The sequence below is a fragment of the Excalfactoria chinensis genome, chromosome 7 (genome assembly GCF_039878825.1).
Source record: "Excalfactoria chinensis isolate bCotChi1 chromosome 7, bCotChi1.hap2, whole genome shotgun sequence".
Taxonomy (NCBI): Eukaryota; Metazoa; Chordata; class Aves; order Galliformes; family Phasianidae; genus Excalfactoria; species Excalfactoria chinensis.
In genome coordinates, this window is record NC_092831.1 from 24,732,470 (window position 1) to 24,748,066 (window position 15,597).

The 15,597-nt window shown below is 40.0% G+C and overlaps 1 protein-coding gene across 1 annotated transcript in view; it reads right to left on the reverse strand.

Annotated features, from left to right (window-relative positions):
• Positions 1 to 15,597, reverse strand: part of SPATS2L (spermatogenesis associated serine rich 2 like) — a 67,517-nt gene that overhangs the window by 37,212 nt on the left and 14,708 nt on the right. Inside the window, exon 2 of the mRNA XM_072341697.1 lies at positions 14,068 to 14,128. The gene's annotated coding sequence lies outside the window, so the exon portion shown is untranslated. The remainder of the gene's footprint in view (positions 1 to 14,067; positions 14,129 to 15,597) is intronic.

Here is a 15,597-nt window from a genome sequence, read left to right on the forward strand (position 1 = left end):
CTAATCTTTGTAGCAATGCTCTGACCCACTTTAGAACAAGTCACACAACACTTTGCCAGAGTTGACTTGCAGCTCCTTTGCCATGTGCCCCAGGTATTATTATAATCATTTTCCACTGATGAATGTGATGCTGGTTCAGCTGACTTACAATTGCAAGCTGTATCAGAACTGGGCAAGCCACACAAAATACACCCTCAAACAACAGGTGCGTTTCTTTCCCTCTTCTTGCCCCCCCCCCCCCCCCCCCCCCCACAGGATCATGAACTAAGAAGTCATCGGCTTTTGCAAAGACAGTCATTCCTCTACAGTTCAGACTTTTCATTAACATACATATTATGACTGTCAAAATGAAGATGCTAAAATTGAGCTGGAGCTATTTTCCATTCACCCTCTACAAGGGCAGATATTGAAATAACCTGCATCAAACACTTGCTCCTTTATATAACTTACAGCCCAAGACTACTAGTTACATAAAACTCAAACTATAAATTGAAATCTCAGTATAGCACTGATTTTTAAAAATATCTTCTGCCACTATATTTGATAGCTAATTGGCTTTCTCATTGCAACAAATCAATTTATTCAATTGACTTCTTCCCTCATATTTTTTTTTAATTCCATATTGAAAAATTTCTAATTCCTATGAGGAAATATTATAGCATATGAATAATTTCATGCACAAAAATGGTCCCAATTAAATTTTAAAGCTTTTGCTGGAGGCTTGATTCTAAATTTGAACAGCTCCATTCTGATCTGTAATACTTCAGAGAAGCTTCTTCATGCCTGAGCGGTGCAACATCAGAATACGGCCCACAATTGCAGTCTAAAGCTACTGCAGCGCTGTGCATGTCAACACGCGCACAAAAACATGGCTGCAGAAAAGTCTGTTACAGAAGATTTTCTGTAGTGCCTAAACTTGTGCATAAGCGCATTACGTACAAAACATACTGCATAAAGGGTTCTTCAATGCTTTGTCTTGCTCTGCATCTCTTGCTCATATTTGTTCTTTAAAAAATAATGTCCCATCAGCAAAGCCTTCATAACAAAGGAATGACAGAAAAGAAATACTAGAGAATACTGTATTCAAACAGGTTGTTAATTTGTGATTGCGATTTCCAGATGTGTTTCCTGGAATAGGAGATGGCTCTCAATTGCTTGTTACATCCTGACTTCAAATACTGATGGAAATGCATTGTTTTTATACCTGTTACATACTTGCAAAGGAGATGGTATACCTTGCCTTGTAAACTGAAGCATTTCAATACAGCAAGAGAAAAATACAGTTGTGGTACTTCAAGGGAATGATGCAGAGCAGATGAGATTAAGTCTGCCAGATCTTATTTCTCTGCTCTACTGAATTAAGCAACGCATATTGCTCCTCACAGGTTTAAGCTAAGGTTAAACTGAACTGTGGCTAGCTTAAATGCTGGCACATGCATATATTCTGTCCTCCTGACTTTACTGCAAGCAACAACATCCAGCAGGGCAGGCAGTCAGGCATGGCCTTTAACCACTGCAACACAAGATGCCTGAGCTCACCTGCCATAGCCCTCTGGGCACATGGCTGCTTGCCCAGCCTTTATAGACATTCCTTTTCTGCCCTCAAGCAGCTCAGAAGTCCCACTGTTGCTTTGTTCAGCCTCCAAAGAACACCTGACATCTTTCAGCCAACTCTACCTCCTGGGATTTGTCACTCACAAAGCCAGGCCGGCCTTGGGGTGAAGCTGCCAGACTCCTTCTGTGAAACGCCTTGCATAAGTGGGGTTGCCTGCAATTCAAGCATCAGAGAATCAGGAATGAGTCTGTGCCCTGCCGCATAATCCCACAGTTACCACCTGCTGCATTTAAACTTCAGATTTACAAACAGCACCAGAAAAAGCAAAAATATGCTCTTCTCTCCTCCAACAAAACCAAACAAAAGGAATCAGCCCACAAATACACAGAAGGGAAAATGAGCTTAAGAAAGTGTCAGTGTTGCCAGACAGATAACATTTGTCAAAACACCCCAGTAGCAAGCTCTACAGAACAGAGTGTGACAGCTCTTCCACTGCTTCCAAACCTGCAGACGTACCTTATCTTCAGCTGTAAGGAAATCTCCCCATAAAATGTCACAGAATAAGCTAGTTTGAGAAGGTTTTCCCATTTTGACATTTACAGATGAGCAAAGTCCTCTACACCATTGAAATGATATATGTTCTTACCTGCCCACTGCCAGTCTTTCCTATTTTACTGCCACTCCCTATAAAACAGGAACCCCAAGTCTCCACGACCTGACTCTCCTCCACTCTTTTCAAAACTCTACTTGTTTTTGAAGCCATCTGCTGCATCTTGTGCCAACCCCGTCCTTCCCTTCATAATGCTTATTTACTACAAACATCTCGTGACTAACATTCCCCAAGTTCTAAACAGCAATGTGAAAAAGCCTTTATCAGTTTTCTTCGTGTACTGCCCTCCTCTCCCCCTTCACCAGTCAGCCAACTCCACAACTACATACCCTTTGAGTCACAGTACAGCAACATAAAGCAGGAGACAGCCTTACTACTGATAAACTTATCAGCCCTACCAAGTATGACTATGCCCAATCACTGAGAAAGCTTTCACATTAACACAGAAACTGGAATTTATAAACATATTTAAGAAACAAAATTGTGAAGTCTATCAATGCTAGAATGCAGATTTTATTTTTTTTAACAAAAGGATCATTTACTCATTTCCAAGTAAGTTCAGTTAAAACACCCCAGATCCAAAAAGCTGACATATAAAGCACAGGTCGAACAAAGCAATCACAATGTTATAACTTCAAAACAAAATGAAAAAGTAATTGCAATTGTATCTAATGAGATTGTAGCAGCCTGTGTTTGCTTTCACCTTCTCCATACCTACTTCCTCTACAAAATTACACTTCCTTTTTAAGTGTGATTCCTATCTATCCCACATGTGCTGCATTACACTGGCTTGTCTGCAGAATTCCCCATGATCTGGGTAAAGACAAATCTAACACAATCAGAAATACATGGCCTTCTTTCTTCATTGTCTGACTTTATTACATAGGTGCTATTCCAGAATGGCAGATGAATGCTGGGATAAGCACACCTTTCTAATGCATTTTTAAGTTAAAGAAAGACTAGCAAAAGTGAAAGAAAGTTCAATGCTAAAACTCAAGTATTTGAGAAAGGAATTCGTCTATATTTTTACTAGGACTATTTAAATAATAGAATATAAACTCTCTCACCACATCCAAGGTCAAACACGAGTGTACACATGACTGTCGGTGACAAAACCTCAGTGTCCTTAGCTGTTCCAAAACTACAGGAACCACCACTGAGATTTCAATACTTGCTTCCACTACCTTGAAACTACCAACAGGTATAATTTTCTGTTTTCTATAGTCCAGTTTCTAAAGATAAACTGATTGGTTAAACATATATATATATACGTACACATATATATATACACACACACACACATACATATCAAGAGCACCTAGAACATATTAACAAGCATGCTCCCAGCAGCTTTTAGCTTTTTGTGACATTCAAAGTGAAGATATCTAGAAAAAAGAACAAGGTATAATTAACACAGAGCTGATATTTTTCTAGTACTGTTTTCAGCCTTTCTAAAGGCTTAACCCAGAAGCAGCCTACACATTCATTTTGCATTTCTTGTTTTACAGGAGTTTAGTTTAGCTACTTCAGGCTGTTTAAGTGTTTGGGTAAATTCGTTATCTGAGGACTTCAGTATCCCATCCTTCAAGCTTAGATACATAAGTGCACAGACACTACAGAAGTCGTGCTCGTTTCAACTACATAGAGCAGCAGATCTCCCTTCTGCTCAGCTAAGGCAGCCTGATTAGGGATGGTTACCACACTGCCTGAAATCCACTGGCTGCAGAGCTGTAAACAGGATGCAGGAAATAAGACGCCTCACTGATTCCACATGTAAGTCTGAATTCCAACAGAAAACAGGTTTGTGCTCCCCCACTGTTTATCACCTCCTCCCTGAGGATTTCTGAGATGATTGACGTGACAGTCTGAGAAAGAAGCAGATGTCTCAAAGATACAACAGCCGTAGAAACTGTTTGCTTGGAAATAGGTAGCAAGATATTGAAGTGCAAAAAGTATGCAAAGGTGCATCAGGAACTCAATTTTGCCATTTAGCACCATAAAAATCCATGGATCTCTCTGCTGTAATGATGAAAAACAGAGAGGTGAGACTGGTACTAGAAAGTATGGATTTGATGGGTGAACTGTTAGATGGACAAGGAACTGGTTGTGAGATTGTATCATGAAAATGGTGGTCAGTGGCTCAATGTCTGGATGGATATCAGTGACAAGTGGTGTTCATGAAGGATCAGTAGTGGAACCTGTGCTCTTTAATATTTTCATCAATGACACAGACATTTCCTGAGCTGCAACAGAAGAAGAGTGGTGAGAAGGTTGAGGAAAGCGATCCTGCTCCTCTACTTTGCACCGGTGAGACCTCCATCAGACACCACAGCAACACTGGGATCCAGCCACTGTCACCACAAAATGCTTATAGGTTAGCAAGTACTGTGACCTACCACACCGACCTTGCTGGACAGCCTTTGAATGCTAAGCCTATCCCATCACAGAATGGCTTAGGTTGGAGGGACCCTTAAAGACCATCAAGTTCCAACTCCCCCATCGTGGGTAGAGGTGACCCATCCAACCTGGCCTTGAATGCCTCTAGCAATGGAACATCCTTGTCCTGTCTGGGCAATCTGTCCCAGTGCCTTAGCAATCAATGAGCATCTAGATAAGGAGCTAAGAGATATGGTTTAGTGTTTTTCTGTAGGTATGGTAAAGGGAGGACGGCTGGACTAGATAATCTTGTAGGTTCCTACCAACCCTGTGATTTTATGATTCTATAAGCAGCTGAATTCAGCCAGCTGTAAGATAGATGTCTGCATTTGTGATAACAGGAAAAATAGGAAAAAAAAGTTAAGTGGTAACATTTTGCTGATCTTTTCTTGTACTTCTGAGTAATCCATTCAAGAAGAAATTTAGTCTAATGCATGGTTACTATGCTCTAAAATATCAACCATTAAAAGTTATTTTTCTTCTGACTGATACTTAAGGCTCAATTCTAAATCCACCTCTTCCATGCACTGCAAAATGTTGGCCTTTGCTCTTACCATTTGTTGGTAACCAAACAAATAAAAGCTCTGCCATATGAGATAGCTGAATCAAAACATTGACAAAAAGTCAACTCTGCATTAGTTACAGTGAAATATAGAGATGGAAAATCAGGCTACAGAAGAGGACACATAAAATTCCCGTACATAGCAATGTATCCATGCTGCAACAGATGTGTACCAGCACAAAGACAATATTCTCTAACTGCTAAGATAGGAGAGGCAGGAACACACACTCCTAGAAAAGCTAATCGAAAAATAAATTAAATCACCTGCTAGAATCACCACAGCATCATCACTTGACACTAGCTTTCCCCATCTACCTATCCTCTAACTGAAATAAAACTGTTTTTTCTCCTAACGGCACAAACATATATTTCATAGCCACACAAACACATTTTTACACATACAGTCATCTTCTGTACTAAACACAGAGAGTAAACAACTACTCACATTGATGAGATATGAACACTGCTCCTCCTTGATGGCCATTATGTGTCTTTCATTCATTCAAAGATGTTTGATTTGTTACCTCAATTTTTTTTTTATCTGTGCATTAAGAAGCACATAACACAAAAACACACTCAGCCTGATTTTTTTGTGGCCTGTTACAACCTCTCACCCAGACCAGAGGATGGCAGCCAACTACTCTGGGAGTGGGAACAAGCTCCATGATCCAAACCTCTTCGCTTTCCCTTTCTTCACTTTCCCTACTCTGTCACTTGACAAACTTGCATTAAATTCCTTTCAAATTAAATCACAGTAGTTCAAATGCTATCATTAATTTAAAAGAAAAACAAACAAACAAACCATTCTGTTGTACTGCTGGCAAAAATAGAGATGAAGATACACAGCTGATCTCCCACTTACTCTTGTTCAGACAAGGCAGCGAGGAACAACACATGTTCATTCATAAAATACTCTACTAGAGAAAAACTAAACAAGTCTTTGCTAAACATCAGACACCAGAAATTCATTTCATTTTTACTGTTCTTCTAAGAAGCCACATTAGTTCATTAGTGTGTGGAAACAATGAATACAGTATGACGCTTATAATTTATTTCACTTTACAGTATGACTGATTTGTCAAGTACAATTATAGGCACAATTAATTAACAAATAAGTAGCATTTTAAAAAGCTGGCAACATCACAAAACACGTGCAATACTGTTGAAGAAAAAACTAGGAATTCAGATCTTAACGAACACTGATCTCTGGAATGGAGTCTTATTATCCAGTACCACATCCTTCTGTGGAAAGGTATTTACATTATATGAAAGCCACGATCAGCTTTGTATCTTGTGAACAGCCAAGCAACTTGGCACAAACTGCTCCCACTCTCTCGGCCCTTCATTACAGCTGCGTGGCTGTATGCCATTTGAAGCAGAGTGCCACGAATCTAAAATCCAGAGTTTTCTCCTTTGACTCTTGACAGCATATGTACCATCACATACTTGGACTTCTTACTCATTTGGTTTAGCATCCTAGCTGAGATATGAGATCTGATTTTACCTCAACCATCATCAGGTTTACACTACCTACCAAAAATGTGTCCTGGTGGAATGAAGTTTCAGTTCAAAACAGTGGTGGCAAAGCTTCCATTAAATTTCTTTTCTGACACCACTCTGTTACAAAACAAACACACACCAGCATGCTACAATAACTACAAACTAAAAATAAATACTATAAATGTTGGAATATATTCACCTAGGACATTACACACCAAATTTTTGTTTCAAAGTAGGGAATCACCAACTCACCAAATCAGAACTTCTGTAAGAATGATTCCTGTTCTCTAAGTACCTCAGGTAAATGTTTATTTAAACAAAGGGAAACAGCTCAAATGGAAGAGACCATGACAACTCATCCAGCAATCCAGTAATAGCAGAATGCCACCTGCCTACAGGTTTCGAAGATCTAGCACTTGCTCCAAATCTGTCTGCAGCAACACTAGAAGTGTGCTTTGTGCTTTAACTACTAGATTATTTGTTAGGAGGGGAAAAGGAATTCCATATTTTTCATCTTCTCCTCAAATCTACCTATTGGTTTCCTAGCACCATTCAAGAGTCAGCAAAGGCACTTCCCCACTCCAGGACTCCAAAGGAAAGAATCCCAGCATCACTCCATCAGTAGCACAACTTCCACAACTGCTCAGGAAGATGTAATGACCTGCTTGGCTTCTACAGTTCTCCGCTGCAGGGACTGTGCCAAGAGACTCCATTCCCTCCTTGTTCCGCAACAGTGGTGAATTTATCACACCACTGTGGTGTTTGTAACCCTGCTGAGGGCCTAAAGCCTGTGTTCTGCTGGCTGGCATCCTAGAGGAGCATCTGAAAAGCAACTCCCTCATCCAGCATAAACTGAACATGTCTAAAATTCCTGGGTTTATTACATGCATCTCACTAGCAGAGACAAGTCTAGTTTTATCTGGATTTAACTACACAGCCAGTATATGCACAGTAGAGGGGTGGGGAAATCTGGAAAGAGAATTTCAGATTGAGAAAATTCACTTTCCACAGCAATACTAGCCAAAATAAACGTTACAGTCTTGCTCTCCCTCAAATGCCTGAATGAATCTTGCCAAATATACAGATAAAGCGAACTTGCAAAATATGAGCTGTTTGAACTCTACATTGCCATGAACCTCCTGCAAACCCTCTCCTCCCAGAACGGACAATTTTTAGTCCTTACAAACTGCAAGTCCTTACAAACTATCAAAGTCATTCTTGCCAGGCACTTGAATCATCAGTAGTCATTTATGTCAGCTCATACTTCAGCTCAGAATGACATTCCAAGAGACAGTGTTAGCTAATTTGCATCTGTGGTTGCCCAAATGTGAACTGCTAGAATGATAACAGCAGAGTATCTTAACACCAGAGTATCAAATGTAGCAGAGTACCTTTCCTCTGACGCAATGGTCTGTCTGAACAGTACAAACAGAGGAACAAAAGTGAACGCTGAGAAACTTCCACATCTACACTAACCTGTGTAGTGTGATCATTAGAGTGAATTTCTGTCAACTTCAAATAGATCCTAAGTTTAAAGGAAGTCCCAGAGCTACTCACCTCTCAGCTTTCTTTCTACTGAGTACTCAAGTTCATGCTCTTTCCTCTCTTCAGTTCAGATGTCACCAAAGAGCTAGATGCACAGGGCTGATGCTCAAGCACATGCTGAAGCAACTCCTTTAAATTCAAGAATGTATGTAGTCTTCCATCCACTACTTGCACAGCAGAGCTCATGCTCAGAGAAAGATCCTCTGGGCACAGTGCTTTGGATACAGTTGCTGGAACTGCACTGGCTGAGCATGCAGGGAAGCATGATGACAAACAGCAAGTTTACAGTGAGGTCTGGGAAAAAAAGAACTTTAAAAGAGCTCTGAAAGTACTTTAATGTTTTGATTAGTTCAGATAAAGCCAGATACTCAAAGGAAGGCAAGAAGGTCCTAAAGAAATCTCATGCTTGTTGAATGACTAAAGAATGCTTAGAGTGTATGTAAACCTTTGGAATTTTGCATGTGCTTGAAGGTAAGTACTTACTTAATCTAAACATGTCAGAGCTGTCTGAATCTTGCAAGACAGAATCCTGAAATTAAATGCAGCCTTTCGTTTTCATACTACACAGCTCCTCTGAAGAAGATGCAATTTTTTATCTTAAACTTTAATTTTTTAATTTAAATCATGTACACAGGCATTTGTACATATAAATAAGACATAATCAAAAACCCTTATAAATTTCGCTTCTACAGTGACGTGATGCACATGTGAAAACAAATGCAGACCCAGCAGCATTCCCCTGTTTACAGTATCCACAGTCACACCCTATACTGGCCACAGTACTACCGGTATTTTGCTGTTCTTAGACTTAGACACAGCTTGCTTCTCCTCCCTCACTTCCCTATCCTCATGGAAAATCCTGTTTTCCAGTGTTAACAAAAGGTATTCCTGGAAAAAGCAACAAGAACAGAAGCATTAAATAATCCAACCTATAATTACTTATTGTCTAAACAGGCCCTTCATCTACTTGCCACTGCCCACTAAATAAGCAGCTATTACAGTGTACTGAAGTGCACTTTGCTTAGAGAAAGAAAAAAAGAAACCAGTTATTCTTTCCAGTTGAAACCACTGATACTCAGGTATTATTGTTCACAGACGTATCAATATTAATGTAGAAGTAAAGTCAGTGAATGCAGATTGAGTATCAGCAAAAAGAAACCAAGGCACCTTAGACAGTCTCCCCTGATGATCAGTGAGTCAGAGAACTTTTCTGCTTCCAAAGGTCAGTGTCATATAAGGTTCTGCCTGACACGCATGGACTGAGGCCCCGATTTAGTCAGGCATAGAAGCGGCTCTAAAAAATATAAGTGAAAAAAAAGTACAGACTTCTTAATTGGCCAGAGACAATCCTGATGGGCAAATAACATCAGACAGACCTTCACTTTGCATCAGTCCAGAACTTCTACAAAGGAATAGTCAAGAGACTTTTGTAGGATAAAGTAACATGCTTGCTCTGTGAGACTGAGCATTCAAAATCATCTGGTGAAGTTACTACTTGCAATTCCCAGCTGTGCCCTATCAGTTGGAACTGTCAGTGTACTGATGGATACCATACCCAAACTACCTGAGCAAACGTGTACCAGCACACTTCAGATGAGTAGCACACAGGAAAATATGCCTAATCTCCTACATCTCTGTTGTGCTGCTGCTAATTATCAATGCTACAATTGCACTTACAACCTCCTACGCACTGCAAGTAGGCACTATGCACTATCAAAGAACTTGGGCCAAATAACAGAGTTAACTCACTAAGCAAGCTGAATTTTCAGCTTCTCAACTTGCTCTAACTATTCCGTAAGCAGTAAGAACTGACAGAATAAACTGAGCTGGCTGGGAATTTTCCAATCGAATGGGGCTTTTGTTGGAAAAAAGTATTACTTCATCACAACTGGAACATTTCTCAGAAACATCTGCTGAACAAAGCTTCTCCAAAAAAGCCATTTGAATTCCCCATCAGCCAGTTATCCCTCCCTACAGAGCCGATATCACAGTAAAACTTAAGATGAGAGAAGTTCTTCGTATCAAAGCAGGAAATTACTGTGGTTTATGCGCTCAGAGAATAGCCGATGACAGTGCTTATTGTCAAGTAAGGCCTTGTATCAGCTATGCCTTTCCTTCATTCCCCTAGTCTCCTCAAATAATGGCAAAGGTGACTCCTGAAGAGCTTTTGCTTTAAAATGTTTGACAATACATACTTTCATGAAACCTTGCTTAAAGCAGTGATCTTCATTTACAAAGAGCAGTCATGCTCATCATTCAGAGTGGCTTCTTACTGCAAACAAACCACGCAGTCAGAACTACAAACTAACACCTCTGATTTAGCCACACCAAAATGGCCAGCCCTGCAAGCAATAGAAATGAACAGCTATTAGATTCTGTGGTTAACAGAGCCCTACTGCTAGCATCCACAGAACCAAGGAATTGGCTAGAGAGTGCTGGCTCTATAGTAACTCAATATTTGGACTCTTCTCTCCAAAAATGAAAATGAGACACATGTATGAGAAGCAGCTTACACAGGCAGAGAAATCTAGTTCCAATCGATGTCTTCCTTAGAAACACAGAGCTCCCAAATAATGTTGACACACTACATATTCCAATTTTATCCATCATTACTTTCCATAGGGGTTCTGGTCATTAGCTTAGACCTGGGAGTCTAACCACCCTGCTCACAATCTGAGCGCAGCAAACAGGGAACGCTTTGGCTCCTTTTACACTGTCTGAACTACTGTATTTCTCTTCTGACAGCATAAGCCTTTCACCACCTTATCCCCATGTACAACCCTGCTTTTGGACAGTGCATAAATCACAGCCTTGGTCCTCAGTACTGGCAGAACACTCCATCTCACTGCTCTCAGAGAAGGCGTTTGCCCTAAGGGTTCTTCCAACATTTCTTCCAACTTACTCAGAGTAGAGCATGCCCTCTGAAGATGGAACAAAAAATACAAGCTACCACTGTCCTCCCCAAAAAACTACCATCTCAAACATGGATATTTTCAGAACATTCTAGAGAAAAGCAGTTCTGCTTTGTCTTCATTGCAGGCTGCTTTTTTATGAATACGTTCACTTTTCCCAAGCATTCATGGAAAATTTTGCTCAAATTAGTGTTTCCAACAAAAAGCCAAGAACAACTGTATAGTAGGTTTTATGGAAACACTCAAGATTCACTGCATTGTGCACTTACTGCATTATTACCCAAACCTTGTGACACCACATTTCTCTTTGAGTGAAAAGTCCACTTTGAGAATTAAGACGGCCACCTTCAACTTTTACATTTAGATATGTCACATACAGTTCCCAATGCTAGTCCCCAGTGACTGAAGAAAGGGAAACATCACTCCCTTATTTCCATACTTCATGCTATGCACCATCAAGCTTAGCAATAAGAGCTGAGGTAGAGGCTTTTTTTTGTTGTTGTTGTTGTAGTTTACAAGGTTGCTGTTGTTCTGGGGCAGGCTGGGCATCAGTCCACATGTGGAAAGTGGTGAGCCAATCCTCTTTGCTTTCCTTGTGTTACTTCCCCTCCTTCTCACAACCTTCCATCACCTATTATACCATTTTTAGCTCAAGCCATGAATCTTTTCACTTTTGCCTTTTTTATTTTCACACTCTGTCCCATCAGTCCACACTGGAAGAGACACTGAGCCACCCTGTGAGTGCTTGGCTGCTGTTGAGGGTGACTCTACAGCAAGTCATAGAGAAAAAACATGCCAGGATACTGTACTATACTCTTCTCAGTTTCTGATATAAAACCTGCCTCAATATTCAGTGTCCACAAGATTCCATCATTTCTGTACTTATTTATATGGCACTTTAAATTCAAGTAGCTAAGCTGTAAATAGATAAATAATATTATTACTAAATTATTTTACTGACAGGTATAAATAGAAAGAAACTATAGGAACATAGTTTCAGAACTGATTAGTAGTGTTGGCCTTACTTCTAGAAGGAAGATTTACATATACCTGTCATCTTTTAATAGCAACCTGGAGGTTTCTCAGAGCTAGAAAACCAGCACTTTATCAGCCTGAGGGATATACTGACCTCCTTACCAGTGCCTCTCCAGTTGCATGATTTGGTTCACTAACTTAGCCCTCCAGTGGCTTGCCAGCAACAATTTCCCTATTTTCAGAGCCACAGGCCATTATTCTGATGTGAAAGGCCAAGCACAGCTGAGAAATTACCATCTTTAATTGAAGTCACTGAAAACCAGCTCAGCTCCTCTGAGAAATTCCTGTGTTGTGTAACACTTCTAACAAGGGGAGAGATGCTACCAAACTATCCTGCTCTCTAGACAGGTCATCTGTTTCTAGCAGTTCAAGGTCTGGTCAAGACCTGACTCAGTGATTCACTTAGTTTAAGTAAGTAGTTAGGCAAGCAATATTTCAGCACATTCTCACCACACTTAGGATGAACAGATGTATGGGAACAACTTTGAGCACCCGTACCTATCCTCCGTCCTTTGAAGAAGTCACAGTGCTCACAGCTACCATGTTTGAAGTGCTAAATGGTTAACTAAAAGACAACCTATTCAGCAACTCCCTCTAAGCCTTCCATCACCAAATGCTTTGGCATTTTGTCATGTAGAAACTACATTTTAAAAAGATATAAAAGAAATCCTTACCAAAGGAGAAATAGTGCAGAAATATGGTATGTGTAGAACATGTGCAAATGAGTCCTCCTTCTGCCTTTCATAATAACATCTGAGTACAAGATTTATTATCCAAACACCCAAGATGAAGTGCAGAAGAATGGTATTGCTGTGTCATTTTACTAACCTAAAAATGAGGTATTAAGTGACTCACTGAAGATTTCTCAGGAGGTTATTGATAAGGAACACAATCCAGATGTTTGGGTTGCAAGTAAACTGGAGAACCTTGAGGACATTTGATGAACAGAAAGGCGAGGTGACTAGCCCACTTATCAGGCTCAGTCATAACACGCTGGACAGAGACTCGCTGATTCCTTTCTAACACAGTATCCGAAGGAATTACTTGATACCTTGAAACAAAGTGTTTTCTTCAAAACAAGTGTCAAAATGTATTGGGTTCAGGCGACCTCTGAACAGAGGTAATCAGAGTCTCCATTTCTCCCCTCCTACACCACTCCCTGCCTCCTCTTTCTTTTCCCCCCTATATCTATGCAGCTGTCTTTTCCTCACCACACTCCAAACACGGTCTTGGATGGTATTAAATGAGAGATTATTTCCAAATACCAATTGAACAAAACCTTCAGCTGCAAATCATGTTACATCTTCACAGTAGCCCAATTTCAAAAGGATGAGAAGAAGCAGTGGGACATTATAATAAGAGATTATTAACTTAGTGACACACAGAGAAAAGCTAAAAGAAAGAAATTTAACTGAAGTGGTGAAAGATAGGCTCCACAAACAAAACAAGAACCAAAACACCTTCTGTGATGTTTAAATAGTCTGCATTCCCATGGTGAAAGCAGACCCTAAAGTTCCTGGCTTGTTGTTTCTGAACTGATAGAATCAATGAGTAAACAAACTTTATATTTGTTCTTTATCACACAAACATGCAATGCAAAAGTGAGCATACCCAGCCACTAATCTGTACTTTTGTATGAAGTCAAAGCTACAAAGTAAGGAATTAAAATAAAATTTTCTTAATTGTTGCATTTGTTTTTGTTTCTTTTTCTTTTTTCTTTTCTTTTTTTTCCTTCTGTCATTCCTGAGACATGTGGCACATTGAACTACAATCAGCTTTAGTAGAACAGTTCAAGAAAGCTGATGAATTCAGTTTTAAAGGATAGGTTGAAAGTGTGACCTGAGGTTCTAGCACGGGACTAGGTAAGCTCAGTCACACCAATTTGCAAAGAGAAACGTGAAAGGTATCTCACCACTGCGAACGTCTCCAGCTTCTGTTCTTGTTTTTCTATCTTCTCCAGTGGTCTGTATCTCCTGCAAAGACAGGTGGCAGTTAAAGAAAGTTACCAACCAACTTACTTTTTGTTTACTTTAGTGATCTCTCCTTACAGGAGATGATTTCTTAGAAAAGACTTGTTTTAAGTCAGAGTATTGCATGCATGGTCAAGAATGGATCTAACAAGTCTTAGGCATTGCCTAAGCACGTATGGCACTGAAGGTAAGCCCTGCAAAAACTGGTATGGGCATCTGTCAGCATCCACACATTGACCAAAGCAGAAAATGGATGAAGGATGCTTATTTCCAAAAACAGTCTCATATTTTAAACTCAATCTAGTCAGCACACTGGAGTAGTACCTTACATTCAAGTACCTGAGCTGAAAATAAAAGACTTTGAGTAATGCAAGTTGCTCTACCTATGAAAGGAAGAGGGCTGTAGGTGCAACAGATAAAGTAACTCACAAGTCACTGATTCAATCACTCTGAACACCACCAGCACAATAAGCAACATCATTATTTCAAGAGCACTGACCAAGCTGAAACGAAGTGAAGCATGAAGAGTGACACCAGCACCTCACCCACATGACAAGGGCTGACTTCCATAGGAATTTTAGAGTAACTCTTCCCAAAGTTAAGAACATAAAACTACACAAACAGCTATGTGCCCACGTCCATACAGTGATGGATAGAAAATGATCTCCTCATTTCATTGATAGAAAATAAATAAATAAATAAAGGAACAGAATTAATTGCTACATTTTGTCCTCTCTTCCACAGCACGGAGAAATCAGTCTGCAAACTCAACTATGTGCGCAGGATATTATTTCTAGTTGCCACTTAAGGCACACTGGTCCTTGTTTGCTTGGGAATAAGATCTGTTCAGTAGCCTCAAACTAACCCCAGAATTACCACATCACAGTTCTGAACATACCAGTCACTGAAATCAGCCTCTCCTAAGCCAGTACAAATGGTTTCCCTTTGCAAGCTGAGCTCTTCCATCTGCATTAAAAAATGCGTGACTATTTCTGACTGTTCATGCTTTCAAAACCACATATTTTCCCAAAGATTATAGCAAGGACTTCCTTGCTTAACAGAATCACAAACTTTATTTTAAAGCAACATAGAAAGTTCTTAATTGCTTCTGCACCTGGAAGAGCCAGGTGTTTCCTGAAGCACTTCACCCAGCAAAGCCTCCCAGAACAAAGGCTCTGACAGCTTAGGTCCTGAACTTCACTGCAATCTAAACACATATTACTGCATGGCTTGCTGAATCGCAGTTAAGTTCAAAATAAAAGAGATGAATGGAGCAATTTAAAATGTGATGCTTCGCTGAAGAAATACAAGTATTCACACATGTCACGATGTTAAAGAGAAGTTCTGGGTGTTGAATCTACACAAGTGCAGATTTGAGAGCTGAAAACAGAGGGGCAGGAAATCTGGTGAGGGAAGCATACTCACTTGTGTGTTTTTGGCACAATACTCATCCTATGGGCCCTACCAGCAAT